Source organism: Lynx canadensis, chromosome D2 (genome assembly GCF_007474595.2).
Source record: "Lynx canadensis isolate LIC74 chromosome D2, mLynCan4.pri.v2, whole genome shotgun sequence".
Taxonomy (NCBI): Eukaryota; Metazoa; Chordata; class Mammalia; order Carnivora; family Felidae; genus Lynx; species Lynx canadensis.
The window spans coordinates 47777680-47792116 of record NC_044313.2 but is presented as its reverse complement, the minus strand read 5'-3'; the positions used below and the strand labels follow the sequence as shown (position 1 = coordinate 47792116).

The 14437-nt window shown below is 47.2% G+C and overlaps 1 protein-coding gene across 4 annotated transcripts in view; it reads left to right on the top strand.

Moving 5' to 3' along the window:
- Nucleotides 1-14437, top strand: part of PRXL2A (peroxiredoxin like 2A) — a 47814-nt gene that overhangs the window by 14262 nt on the left and 19115 nt on the right. Inside the window, exon 1 of one of the 4 annotated variants that reach the window (XM_030334572.2) lies at nucleotides 12874-12998. The exons of 2 other annotated variants lie outside the window; for them this stretch is intronic. The gene's annotated coding sequence lies outside the window, so the exon portion shown is untranslated. Of the gene's footprint in view, nucleotides 1-12873; nucleotides 12999-14437 lie in introns of those variants that run through there. One more of the 4 variants, XM_032595142.1, reaches the window with a different exon arrangement.

Here is a 14437-nt window from a genome sequence, read left to right as displayed (position 1 = left end):
CCCTCTCTCTCTCTCAAAAATAAATAAACGCTAAAAAAAATAAAAAAATAAATTATAAGTAGAGGGGCACCTGGGCGGCTCAGTCAGTTAAGTGTCCGACTTCAGCTCAGGTCATGGTCTCTCAGTTCATGAGTTTGAGCCCCGCATTGGGCTCTGTGCTGACAGCTCAGAGCCTGGAGTCTGCTTCAGTTCTGTGTCTCCCTCTCTCTCTGCTCCTCCCCTGCTCACGCTTTCTCTCTCTCTCTCTCTTAAGAATAAACAAACATTAACAAAATGTTTTTAAGAAATTATGAGTAGGGGCGCCTGGGTGGCGCAGTCGGTTAAGCGTCCGACTTCAGCCAGGTCACGATCTCGCGGTCCGGGAGTTCGAGCCCCGCGTCAGGCTCTGGGCTGATGGCTCAGAGCCTGGAGCCTGTTTCCGATTCTGTGTCTCCCTCTCTCTCTGCCCCTCCCCCGTTCATGCTCTGTCTCTCTCTGTCCCAAAAATAAATAAACATTGAAAAAAAAATTAAAAAAAAAAAAAAAAAAGAAATTATGAGTAGACCTTACTATAGAAGGGGCAACTTGTAAATAAGAGTGGCTATATATTGAACACCTCCCAGGTGCAGGCACTGTCCTAGGAGGGAAAGCCCTTGCTCTCCTGGAGTTTACAGAGTAAACCGAGGCCAACCATGAAGATGAAGCTGGAGAAGGCACCGAAGCCACTGTGCAGATCGTCTTGTACAGGGCAGTAGCTTATGAAATTAGCAGCCCCAGCCTGGATCTGGACCCATGGCAAACCCCACACAGGCAGACCACGTCAGGATGCTAGGCCAGGTCGTCTGGCAGAGGCCAGTTATCCTCAGGCTGCGTGGCTGGTTTCAGGCATGAGATGGAAATTTTGCAAAAGACATGATGTGTCTGCAAGTGTGTTTAATTTGGCCATCCATGCACCTATCCATGAATTCCAGAGGAGTTATAACCTTATCTCTATGTTTTCCTTGCACTGTGACCTTAACCAGATCACTTAACCTCTCTAAGATGATAGTAATGCTTGGGGCACCTGGGTGGCTCAGTTGGTTAAGATCTGACCTCGGCTCAGGTCACAATCTCACGGTTCGCGAGTTCAAGCCCCATTCCGGGCTCCGTGCTGACAGCTCAGAGCCTGGAGCCTGCTTCAGATTCTCTGTCTGTCTCTTTCTGCCTCTCCCCTGCTCATGCTCTGTCTCTCTCTCTCTCTCAAAAAATAAATAGACATGTAAAAAAAAAAAAAAACCCTTTTAAAATAAAGAGGATAGTAATGCCTTCTTTTGTTTTTCCTGAAGTTTATTTATTTTGAGAAAGAGAGAGTAAGCATGCAAGCGGGGGGGGGGGGGGGGGGAGGAAAGAGGGAGAGAGAATCCCAAGCAGGCTCTGAGCTATCAGCGCAAGCCCCCCACCAGGGGACCGATCTGGAAACCGTTGAGACAAAGACCTGAGCCAAAAATCAAGAGTCGAACTCTTAACTGACTGAGCCCCCCAGGCACCCCCGTAAAGCTTTCTTGACAGAGCCGAGGTGAGGATTCCTGAGACGGTGTATGTAAAATGCGGCAGCTGGCCAGACAGGTCATGAGCGTACGACGATTGGTAGTTACTGTCGCCACTGTGGTAACAGATAACACAAAACCATCCAATACCAGGCACAAGTCCGTACCATGCTTGGCTCTGCACACATAGAGAAATTGGTCCAACATAATCCTTGTCTCCAGGGAACTTCTAATCCAGTCACGGAGCAAATCATACAGCAAATAATAATTACTCAAAGCTGATTGGAAACACGTATCAGGAGAGGAACCGCAAGTCTCGAGAGAATCCAAAGCAAGAGAAGTTGCCGAGGAGGTAGGAAAGGGAAATTAACCGAGACTTTTGGATGTAAACACAGGCAGGGGATGGAGGGGCAGAGGTCAGGCCCATGTACCCAAGGTGGTGCAGACGGGAAGCCAAGCCCACCACCCAGGGTGCCATTTATTGGATAAATGAGAACACAGCCTGCAGCCCGCTAGAAAGGTCCATGCAACATCCCCCAGATAAGGCTCTTTCTTCTCTAAGGCTTGCTGTAGCTGACAAACTGAGTCACAAAGGTACCTCCCTGGGAAGAGGGGAACTGTGGCGTTTGCTCAGAGAACTTTCCAAAGTGCCTGGAGAAAGATGAAGCACTTATCTCAGGTCCTGGAGCCTCCTGCATTCCACCACCCCTGGTGACACATTTAGCAAGACCCTGTAACACAGGGCAACCCAGTTTCCTTATGGCTAATTATAGCCCAGAGCTACACAAGCCAACCACCAGTACAGGTACTTTCCTGCTGGGAAGGTCAGGGAAGGATTCAAGAAGGGGGTGACATTGACCTGGGCCTTGGTGGGATCCGGGGAAGAAGTTCTAGAAACGAAGAGCAAAGGAAGACAGAGGCAGAGGTTGGAATGCACAGACCGTGTCTGGATCTGGTAAATGAGCCAATTGTGCCGGAGCAGAGGAACCCTGTGCCACCGACAAGGGCTCCAGTTCCAGGTGCTTCCAGCACTGCTGACATTGTGCAGGAGTCTGGGCGAAGGTTTGGAACGCCTTATCTCGTCATAATTTTACACACTAGATACTATCATCTCCGTTCTTCGTTAAGACAGTTTCAGGGAGATAAGTGACTACGGTTTCGGAGAGAAAGGCTATTAAAACTGGAATGCGACCCTGACCCCAATTTCTAGCGAAAGTCATTATGCAATGTTAGTTTTCAGTGAGATATGACTGGAAAAGTACATTAAGGTCAGGTCAGAGATGGCCTCGAATACCTAGCAGAGTATCGTGTTCATTGACGCTAAATCTCTGTGGTGAGACCATTTTGGAGGTCTGGAAGGTTCTGGTGGTCTCCTTAAGCCTGAGTAGGAAGGTGCATGCAGACTCAAGCCAACGAACAACCAGGATGCAAGGCCAGAAAATCTCTGATTTGAGATAGGGTGGTGACTGCTGGGCTTGTGACTCCAGATCCAGGGCACGGGAAAAGGCTTCCCAGGTACTGGGCGTGCTCCCTCTGCCATTCTTTGGCAACACTCTGGGCTGTGTCATCTTCAGGACCCAAAGGGGCATTTGACTGGTTTCCATAGTTATGTATACTTAGGCCCAGGAAAAATGGGCCACTGGGAGGCTGATGATACGAGAAAAGATAGGGTGGTACTGATGAGAATTTAGGGCCTCACAGGCCCTCTCCTCACTACCCTGGGAGCACCCCAGGGCTTTGGGTTCCTCCTTTCCCCAATGGAGGAGGAAGGAAACTCAACAGACCTGCTGGAAAAGCAGGCTGCTAGAGCACAGGAAGTAGCCGGCTGTGAGTCAGGTCACCTTGAACAAATGGATGAAGAGCTTGGGCAAATGTGTGTGCCATCTGTAAAACAGTAGGACAGACCAGGTGATCCTGAAGAGCCTTCAGAGATTGATTTGTTGTTGTTGTCGTTCCATTTTTTATTGTGGTAAAAAAAAAAAAAATTGCAAAACATGTTACCACCTTAACCATCTTGAAGTTTATAGTTCAGTACATCAAGTATACTCACACCATTGTACAACTGATCTCCAGAACTTTTTCATCTTGCAGAAACGAAACTCCATACCCATTAAACAACTCCCCATGTCTGCCCCTCCCCTGCCCCACTGGTAACCACCATTTTACTTTTGGTTTCTAGGAGTTTGACTGCTTTGCATACCTCATATAAGTGGGATCGTACAATATGACCTTGTGACTGCCTTATTTCACTTAGCACAGGGTCCCCAAGGTTCATCCGTATGTTGTAGCCTGTGACCGGATTCCCTTCCATTTTAAGACCAAGTAACATTCCCGTGTATGTATGTATACCACATTTTGTTTACCCGGTCACTCGTCGGTGGACATTGGGTTGCTCCTTCCTCTAAGCTATTGCGAATAATGCTCCTATAAATGTGGCTGTGCAAATATCTTTTCTGAGACCCTGCTTGACTCACAGGTTTAAGATGCAATGAGTTTGGTTGCGTGTTTTATGACTGCTTTATTTAAAAAACAAAACAAGGGGCGCCTGGGTGGCGCAGTCGGTTAAGCGTCCGACTTCAGCCAGGTCACGATCTCGCGGTCCGTGAGTTCGAGCCCCGCGTCAGGCTCTGGGCTGATGGCTCGGAGCCTGGAGCCTGTTTCCGATTCTGTGTCTCCCTCTCTCTCTGCCCCTCCCCCGTTCATGCTCTGTCTCTCTCTGTCCCAAAAATAAATAAAAACGTTGAAAAAAAAAATTTAAAAAAATAAAAAAAAAAAACAAAACAAACAAACAAACAAAAACAAACCCAAAGAACAAAAACAAAAAACACGGAGCCTCTTGAAGAGTAAACAAATGGAAATTAACACTTCAGATACGCAGAGCGATGTTTATTTTGGGATATTTGGACACTCAAAACTAATATTTTGACATTCGACAAATTCCTAAAGCTGGGTCACTGGAAGGAACGAGAACAGTGCTAAATGTGGGCCTTGCAGAGAGAGTCCTGGCATTCTGTCGCATAATTATATGAACTTCAGTCACATTATCCAGGAAACCCTTTCAGCAGATCATGGGTATCTATTAATATAAATCACTTGTTGGATGAGCCATGCATTGACTTGTTGGAAAATATGGAAGATTTTATGCCAGAAAAAACATCCTTCAAATTCAGTCATGTATACTGTACCCCCAGGGAAAAACATTTCGAATCCACACATTTTCCTTTGAAAGAAAAGTTTGCTTCTCTCTCCTGAGCAGCCTGGTTGAAAGGTCTGGCCAAGGATCAGGCTTGCAGGAATGTTCCTAAATATTGGAAGCTGCCCCTCCAGCACCGTGACTCAGTGGGGTGGTGGGTGTTTGTTAGATGATTAATTTTTTAGCAAAGGTGTGCCTGCTGGCAGTGGTGCAGAAGTAACTTCAATCACTAATCACAGAATCCTCTTTAGAGAAAACTGTAGTGAAACTCGGCTGACCCACTGAACCTCTCCTTGCGGAGTTCATTTCCATAATCAGCGTATGCTGGTCCAGTGGGGAAGGCAGGCAGAGTCGGTGGGGGGGGGGGGGGACTGTGCTAGCAGAAGAAGGAACCAAGCATGGGAGCCCAGAAGAGCGGAACTAACTCCGGCAGACTGTGAGAAGGATCGTGCAGATAATACTTGAGCGGGCATTGAAGGATGAAGAGAAATATTGCAGCAGAAAACCACGAGGAAGGGCAGTCTAGGCTGGGGGAACAGCATGGGTGCAAAGATCTCCTCACATTTGGAAACATGTAAGAATGGAAGTATGGTTGAATAACACACGGCACGTGAGGTTAAGACATGTGAAGTCCTCTTAATGAAGTGTGGGCACTCCGGAACAGGGCCACGGTACCCGCAGGGACCCCTGTCAGGAGCCCTGTGCAGAGCCAGTCCCGTTCCTGGCCCCCCGGGTGCCCAAGCGTCTGACCAGAGAGCAGCCAAGGCTTTCTCTGGGGGCCTGAGTGCCTAGGGCCAAGGACGGAGAATAGGTATTGCCTCAAGGGTGACACAGGCACCACTGTGATGGCAATCTGCAGACAGGAGGCGCTGAATTACCAGTGCGAGGCAAAAGCTTTGAGCTGATGTTTCCATGGGCGAGGCTGAGGTGAGTGTGGCGAATGCCCACTGCCTTGCTCCTTCAGGCAGTAGCCATGGTCATTCCTGCCACTGACTGGAAGCTCACCAACATCCCTGGGATGCGGAAACAGCATCCAAATAGGTCCCTGGGTGTCCTGACAGTGTGCCAGTGAGAGGATGCTCTTGATACTTTGAGAGAGTAGCAAGAGTCCGTACGGCCAGGTAACTGGAGGCAGGGAGGAGACTTTCATTTTCTCTCAGAAGGACTGACTGGCTAGTGGCACCATTTTATTGTCCAAAGAGGGTTACCTGTGGTTTGGGACACAATGCCTTTTGTTCGTCCCAAACACAGTTCTTCTGTCTGAGACACATACTATACTGAAGAGGACACTACGAAAAGAGACACAAATCTGGACTGTGTTAGGCAAACCTAGACTCTCTCTGGGATGCTCTTCCCTCTGAACATTTTTATAATGAAACCGAGACTGTCTTGGGAAGCCCCCCAATGAATGGAGCCACCTGTCTCCCTAGATAGGTCGGTCTCTCTGTGCCTGGGATCTCTGAGTGCCTCCCCATCCACAGTGAAAGTAGAGATGATTTTAAAAATAATAACTAATAATTAGGGGCGCCTGGGTGGCTCAGTCGGTTGAGCGTCTGACTTCAGCTCAGGTCATGATCTCGTGGTCCGGTCCGTGAGTTCGAGCCCCGCGTCGGGCTCTGTGCTGACAGCTCAGAGCCTGGAGCCTGCTTCAGATTCTGTGTCTCCCTCTCTCTCTGACCCTCCCCTGTTCATGCTTTGTCTCTCTCTGTCTCAAAAGTAAATAAGCGTTAAGAAAAAAAATTTTTTAATAAAATAAAATAAAATAAAATAAAATAAAATAATAACTAATAATTAAATGAGAGGTAGGCCCGGCTGGGCCTTCAATACCCAGCTCAAATATTATCTGCACGATCCTTCTCACAGGGATAGAGACACGGATAGAAACCCTTCTCTGATGTCAGTGATTCCTTCCTGTTCACCCTAGACAGGGAATTTGAGGACGTAGGATCTTGGGAACAGAGAGTGAGGAGTAAAAGTTTTCCGTTTCCAGACAACCGAGGGGACCATACTCACCTACTGGAGTACCACCTTGGGAAGAAGATACAAGCCAGTACGAAAGGCTGGAGAAGCCCGATGCATAGGGATGTTGAAATTTCTAAGACTAACAGAACAGATGGGATTAGAGACACCCAACATGATGGAGGCTCTAAGTTCTCTCAGTCTCTGGATTCCTGCAGGATTTTCATAGAGATTGGACCCTATGCACTAAAGCACTGAGAGTGGCTTTAAGAGTCTAAAGTCAAGTGTACTGTCAGTGGAGGAACCCACAGACAACTGACAATACCAAATATTGGGGAGGGTGTGAAGCAGACGGAACTCTTACATGTTTCTGGCGGGAATGAGAATTGTAGAGCCACTTTGGAACACGGTTTGAGAGTGTCTTATAAAGTCGAGCATACATTTAGCATTTGACCATTCCTACATATCAATCTAAGAGAAATGACAGCATACGTCCAAGCAAAGGTTGTACACAAATGTTCACAACAGCTTTATTCACAACTGCCAAAAACCCTTGAAACAACCCAAATACATCCATCAACTGGTGAAGAGATAAATAAATGTTGGCCTATCTGTGCAACGGAATACTTCTTAGTGACAAAAAAGAACAACGTACTGAGGCACACTGCAACATAGCTGAATCTCAGAAACATTTTTCTAAGTGAAAGAACCCACATGCAAAATACTACATACTGCCTGATTCCATTTATATGAGATTCCACAAAAAGCAAAACTGAAGTGTAGAAAGCGGATAAGTGGATCTGGGGAAGGGGATTGGCTACCAAGGGACATAAGAGAACTATAGGGGGAGATAGAAATGTTCTTTATGATGACTGAGGTGCTTGCTGATGGTACATGACTGTATATGTTTGTCACAACTCTTCAAATTGAACACTCAAAACTCGGTTTACCTCCACTATAGCTTGATAAAAATTTGTATTTTACTAAAGCTGAAAATAATTTTTGAATTCAAGAAAAAAAAAAGTGATAAGAAAACTGATACCAGGATTGAGAAACGGGATGTAACTATACAAGGCAGAGTTTTCAGAAAATTATTAGGGAAAACTTTAAATAAGCATATCTTAAAATTTAGTTGGGGCGCCTGGGTGGCTCAGTCAGTTAAATGTCTGACTTCGACTCAGGTCATGATCTCGTGGTTTGTGGGTTTGAGCCCCGCCCGCATCGGGCTCTGTGCTGACAGCTCGGAGCCTGGAGCCTGCTTCAGATCCTGTGTCTCCCTCTCTCATGCCCTTCCCTCGTGCTCTGTCTCTCAAAAATGAATAAACATTTTAAAAATTAAAAAAAAAAAACTTAGTTGATGGGGTGCCTGGGTGACTCAGTCGGTTGAACGTCCGACTCCTGATTTTGGCTCAGGTCATGATCTCACGGGTTTGTGAGTTCGAGCCCCATGTGGGCTCTGTGCTGACATGGTGGAGCCTGCTTGAGATTCTCCCTCTTTCTCTGCCCCTCCCCTGCTCTCACTCTTTCTCGCTCTCTCTCTCTCTCTCTCTCAACATAAATAAACTTAAAAAACACTTAGTTGAAATGAGCAATGTTTCAGAAAAATATAATTTAATAAACAGAATCAATAGAAAAGTTCTTGACTGCCAGCATAACCCAGATGCCCCCAAACCTATCAAGGACGGTGAGTTTGAGAGAGCAAATCCACAAGTGACCTTGACTTCTGACACCAACTGCAAGTTCAGAGCCCCTGAGACCACACTTGGGTTTGGCAATTCACTAGAGGAACTCACAGAACTCATTGGAAGCTTTTACGTTCATGGTTATAGTCTTTAACCGGGAAAGGATACACAGTAAAATTAGCCTAAGAAAGAGATTCAGAGGGCAGAGTTTAAGAAAGTATCAGACTCGGACCTTCCAGATGCCCACTGTGGAGTCATGAACAGTGTTACTGGGTGATGGGTGACAATATACGCAGAGTATTGGCAACGGAAGCAGCTCCCCCCCGGTGTTGGTGTTCAGACTCTTTGTTGGGACTCAATCATGTGAACTTGATTGGCTGCCCATGCGACAAATCTCAGCCTCCCTACCCTAAATCCCCTTGTTACTATCTGGTTCTACCAATTTTTAAATTCCAGCAAAAAAAGGGAGAAGGAAATTCATACCAGGATTGAGAAATTGGCTATAACTATAGATAAAGCAGAGTTTTTAGACAAAACCATATTAATTTGAATTACAGTGACTTTATGGTATATTTTGATATTTGGTAAGGCAAATTTTGCCTCATTGTTCTTTCTATCTTTCATAACTGCTCTCAGACACTTATGTTTCCTTACAAAATTTGAATTGTGTATTAGCAAAGTTGCATTCAGTTACAAATGCGCATTGTTTATGCCCCATGAGTTGAATTTAATTGCTGTATAAAAATCTTCTAAAAGATTACATTATGATTTGGCACTGAAATGAAAAAGTTATTGTGAATGCAGAAATTCATATGAACAGCAGTAGAACATAAATTCGATATTAGTAAAGGAAATTTGTCATCAGAGAAACGACTTCATTTCCGATTTTCTTGCAAAGCAACAATGAAGAGGTTTATAAAACTAAGAAAGAAAGCTGTCCCCACCCCCACCCCCACACACACAAGTAAAAATCTGTTATGTTTTGCTACCAAGATACGTGCAAAAGGATTGTAATGCAATGGAAAATTTGCCAAATCTTTTGAAATAGATAAATTCCAAAGCAATGAGAGGTGGTGTCATCAATTCATGTGTTTTGAAAGACTATCATTAAGATGTCAAACATCTATTAATCAAAACTTCTTGCCGACTTTGAGCAGGAGACAGTAGTGGAGCACTCTTTTAGAAACGTCCCATCACCAGTGTTCCTAACAGCCAAATGATAATATTGTGGGACAAACGCAAACATCAGTGATTCTGAGTCCAAAAATGATAGAGAAGAGTAAGACTTTGTATATGATGCTGTCTTAGGAACACCTTAATACCTTTATTTCACTTCTATTTTCCCTGTTAAGTGTGCCCACAATCATTTACGAGATAGAAACTAACCCAGACTTAGACCAATCAGAGTGCAGGAGTACCCTGGCCACAGTGATTGGCCAACCAGAGTGAGGCTCTGGGCTTTGTTCACTCCTGGGTCTAACTGCCCTCTCTCCATACTGGATCTTGTGGGCATCCTATGACCACAAGAGGAACCAGCCTTAACATGAAGCCAACACATGGATAACAAAGCAGAGAAGCAAAAGAACCTGGATCATTGGTGTCATTATGGAACCCAAGATCACCTCAAGTCAGTTTGAGTTGGATTTTCTTTTTTTTTTTTTTTAATGTTTATTTACTTTTGAGGTGGGGGAGACAGAGAGAGAGAGCCGGGTAGGGGCAGAGAGAGAGGGAGACACAGAACGTGACGCAAGCTCCAGGCTCCAAGCTGTCAGCACAGAGCCCAAAATGGGGCTCGAACTCATGAACTGTGAGATCATGACCTGAGCCAAAATCAGATGCTTAACCGATTGAGCCACCCAGGCACCCCTGAGTTTTCTGTTTCTTGCAAACTAAAGTTGCCTAGCCAAATGAAGTCTCATTAAATGTCAAAGGATAGACCGAATGATGATGTGTGAGGCAGTCTTACTTCCCCAACCTGGGAATGGAATGATCCCACCATTCAGCCCCTGGTCAGTCACCAATTCACCTGTTAAGCCATTGGTTATGTCTCTTGAGGACTTCATGTAGAAGATCCTAAAGGCTTTGCTGTGCAGCACACTGGGGAAGTAGGGCATCTTTAGATACTTTTTCGAAATGAGGAAGAGTGGAATTCAGGGATATTGGCAAGTAAAAAGATATTTGTAGGTGATACGTGCACATTTACGTGGTTCATACATTTCCAGATCTTGATCAGACTTTCACGTATTCACAGAATGGGAATTTAGGCCTGAGAAAGTCAATGAAGTCAAGCACCCATTTTTGCTTTATTTTCACTTTAATGCTACCTGCTTCGCAAACTGTTCTCACTGAGCCCAGACACACTGCAGGACCAATCAACTTTAAAAATTGTGTTATACCGCAAGCATGGATCACTGCTGAGAGAACAGATGAAGCTAGCTGAATGTAGAAGTAGTTGTGATGCTGTAAGAATCCCAAGTCTTTATCCACATCTGCCTCCTGCTAACAATGTTTTCTGCCTGGCCTATGAGATCAGGAAGGAGAAAACACTTTCCTAGCCCCTGTCAAGAGGATAACATACATAAGTTACAGAAGTTATCACAAAGCTCCTAGTCAACCTTAATTTCTACCTCCTTCAATTCAAAATCTAGGTTATTTCATGGTCTTTACAAAGCTAGAGTTACTTTTCTCCTTAAAACTTGGCAGATTCATGTTTTTGTTTTTAATCCTGGAGCTTTATAAGTTTTTCTTTCCTGTCCCTACTTGCCCATAGCGTATTCTTCTGGTCTGATGACTGCTTTTTAATGAGTTCAGCCTGTGCTTTCTTGAACAAATTGGGAGTGTGAGGAGTGTGTTAATTAGCTATCAGATCTAGCCCGACTTTTGAAGTTCAGAGCTTTGGAATGTTACAGAAGTGTAAATACAATCATGGTTTTTTGCATTTGGTAACTATATCTCAGCTGAGACCTCAGGGAGCCTCCCACCTCAGGATTCTGTGACCCCTGACCCCTGAATGGTTCTGTCATTAATGGCCAGTCTCTGGGGACCCATACCCAAAGGAAATGGCTTCCTGTTTTGTTTAAGTGGCCCTTCTTTCTTGCAGCCTTCCTGTTAATCAAACATCCAATTTCAGGATGGAGAAAATGAGCCTCCTTCTCCTCCCCTCCCCATAGGGTAAGGAGGAATGAGGCAGGAGTGAGAGAGTTCCTCTGGGGGTGGGGGTGGGGGTGGGGGTAAACTGCCTTCTTATGACTCTACCCATATTGTAACAAATTATACCAAGTATTTCTGGGCCTTCAAATCAGATCAAATACCTGCCTACTCCTGCAAGAAGCCTGCATGATCACGCAAACTGATCCTTTTCACCCCCAATCTAAAAACATCCTCTTTTTCAAAATGCTTCCCAGGCATGTCTTGGTGCCGGCCCTGGGCCAGACTCTGGGTCCTATGGTTGAGGAAAAGAACTCACAGTCTGGTTAAGGAGAGGCCTCTTGAATAGACTCTATAGGCCCATAAGTTTACAAAGAACCTGGAGACTGAGTGGGAGGTCAGGGAGGTAAATCAGGAAAGCCTTTGGACTCTGTACCCCGATAGATGGTTCCCAGGTGACCTGGGGTGGTTACTGCAGGCAGATGGCCACCTCTGACAGGTGGGCGTGGCAGCCCTGCTTTGCGGCTCCATTGCACACTGCCCTGTGACCCATCACCCCTTTGTCCCGGTGATATTTTAAGTGTATTGTGAGTCAGTTCTTCCTGTCTCTAAAAAGGTGTTCTCCCAACCACACTTTCATAAAACAGCGTGGACACAATATATGAGTAAAAGAATGAGTGAATGAATGGATGAGTAAGTGTGGGCCCAACTAGACCGTGTGACTCAGACTCCGTGAGGAGCCGGGCAACATCCCAGGAGCCAGTGCGCAGGCCACACTCCACCCCTCGCTATCCTCTGTCCAATGGCTGGGATTGTGAGGTGAAAGAGAATGTGTGCCCCACGGGGTCAGAGGCTAGCAGTGCTGAATTTGTCCTAAAGCGTGAAGGGACACGCATTGTAAATCGTAGAGATTGCTCAACCCTATACCAAAAGGGAAACAAAAAGTTCATTTAAAAAACTGCTCAAAAACTCGCTGAGCTGAAAGGTGTCCTCGGTCCTCGGCTACAGGGCAGGTGCTTTCAGATCCAACTAAGGCAGTCCAGAGCCTCCCTTTGCTCCAGGCAGTGCCCCTAACGAGTCGGGCGTCAAGGGTCACCACTCGCGAAGAATTGAACTAGGCTAGCGCGGTGACAAGGGACCGAGAAGGAGCGGCCTGAAAGCCGCACAGGGTCAAAGGTGAGCTCCGCGCAAGGGGTGGGGGCGGGCAGCGCCAAAGCCTTAAGAGATGGGACCACAGCATTGCCGGGGCTCCGCCCACAGGGGGCGGGGCTCCGTAGGAGAGGCGGAGCCCGTGCTCCTCCCAGAGGAGCAGGGCTGGTCACGTGGGAGAGGGAGGCGGCGCAGGCGCGGAGGAGCGCAGGCGCGGGGGCCAACGCTCGGACGCCTGGGCGGGGGAGGGCTTGGCCCGCCAGCCTCCAGGCGTCGGGCCTGGGAGCAGGTGGGCGGGGGAATGTGGTGCGAGCTGCACGCGCGCACGTGACATCCGCGGGGGCAGGCCCCGCCACGGCTCAGGTGAGGAAACTGAGGCAGGGCCGGGGAAGCGAGGCTCGGTCGGCGGCGCGCGGGTGGATCAGACACCGGCTGTATTAGGCCTGCCCCTCGGGCGGCCCCAGAGTCCGCGGGAAGCTCCCGCCGAGCCGGCCGAGCGCGGCCTCACCTGCCGGGCCGAGGCAGCCCCCACCCCCTCTCGCTCCCGCGACGGATGCTGTTCCCGCCCGGCCCGGTTTGCAGCGGTCAGCGGAAAAAACCGCGTGTTGGAGGTCCGAAGACCCGGGGCCAGGACTGGCGCTGGTCTGACTGGCAGACTCCCCCACCCCCTTCCCAGCCCCTGGCTTGGAGTAAGGCTGATGACACAGACCTGCCTGAATTGTTCGGACAGAGACCTGAAAAAAAGGACTCTGCCCTGGCGCTCTTGCCCCGCGGGAGGAGGACCTGGGGGCTGTCCGGGGGTAGGGAGCGGAACAGCTGAAGGTGAGCGACCCCGGCTCTGCCCTTGCCTTCGGGTGTGTGCTTTCATAGGGTCGTGTGTTTTATGGGGCCACGGTTTTCTTCGGAGTCTCAGAGACACCTGCTCTCTCCTTCCCCTAAAGGTTACACACTCCTGACAGAGTTGGAAAGAGTCCAAAGTGTACATTTAAGATCCCTGTGCTGAAGTCTAGGAATGAAAAGACCAACAAGGCACCGATCTGACAGTCTCGAGATTGTTGCAGGGGTGGGGAGGTGAGGGAGATGGAGAAAAGATGGTTAAGGTCCAGCCTGACAAGGGCTCTGGGGAGGGACCACCCCCCGGGAGTCCAGAAGCTGGATTGGGGTTCAGACCCAGCGGACTCTGGGCTTTTTTTTTTTTTTCCTTATGAATGATGTTTCTGCAGCTCTTACCTAGACTTCAGTTTTGTTTATTTTAATCTATTTTCCTTTGAGCTTGGCAGATGATTTAAAAAAAAAAAAAAGAAAGAAAAGAATCGCTTAGGATTTATTTTGAAAAACATTGTCCAGGAGCCAGCTTGGATGCTAGTTTGCATGCTTCTGCTCCAGCCCAGTCCTGGAGCCCGAGAATGGGGATGTAGAGTGCAAACCCTGACTCCTTGGAACATACCCAGTCATCGGAAGCCCTCCATTTCGTTCATGTACAAACAACATTTTTGGGGCGACGATTGACTAATCTAGAAATGAGTAAGAGTTATACATCATATGTACGTCACTCTTTGTGAGATAGCTTACAAAGCGCCATCCGGACATTTAATCTTTGGATTCTTACAACCCTGTAGAAGGTAATTCGGGAAATCATTCCCGTTTTATTGTTGCGAAAACAATGCCTTGTTCAGGTTCTCCAACCTGTAGGAATTTGATTTAGATTTCAGTTCCTCTTGGTGTGGCTCTTGCCATATCCCCTGCCTGTTTAAGGGTATGCCCTTTCATTGAGATCTTATGCATTGTTCCCTAGGGGTACA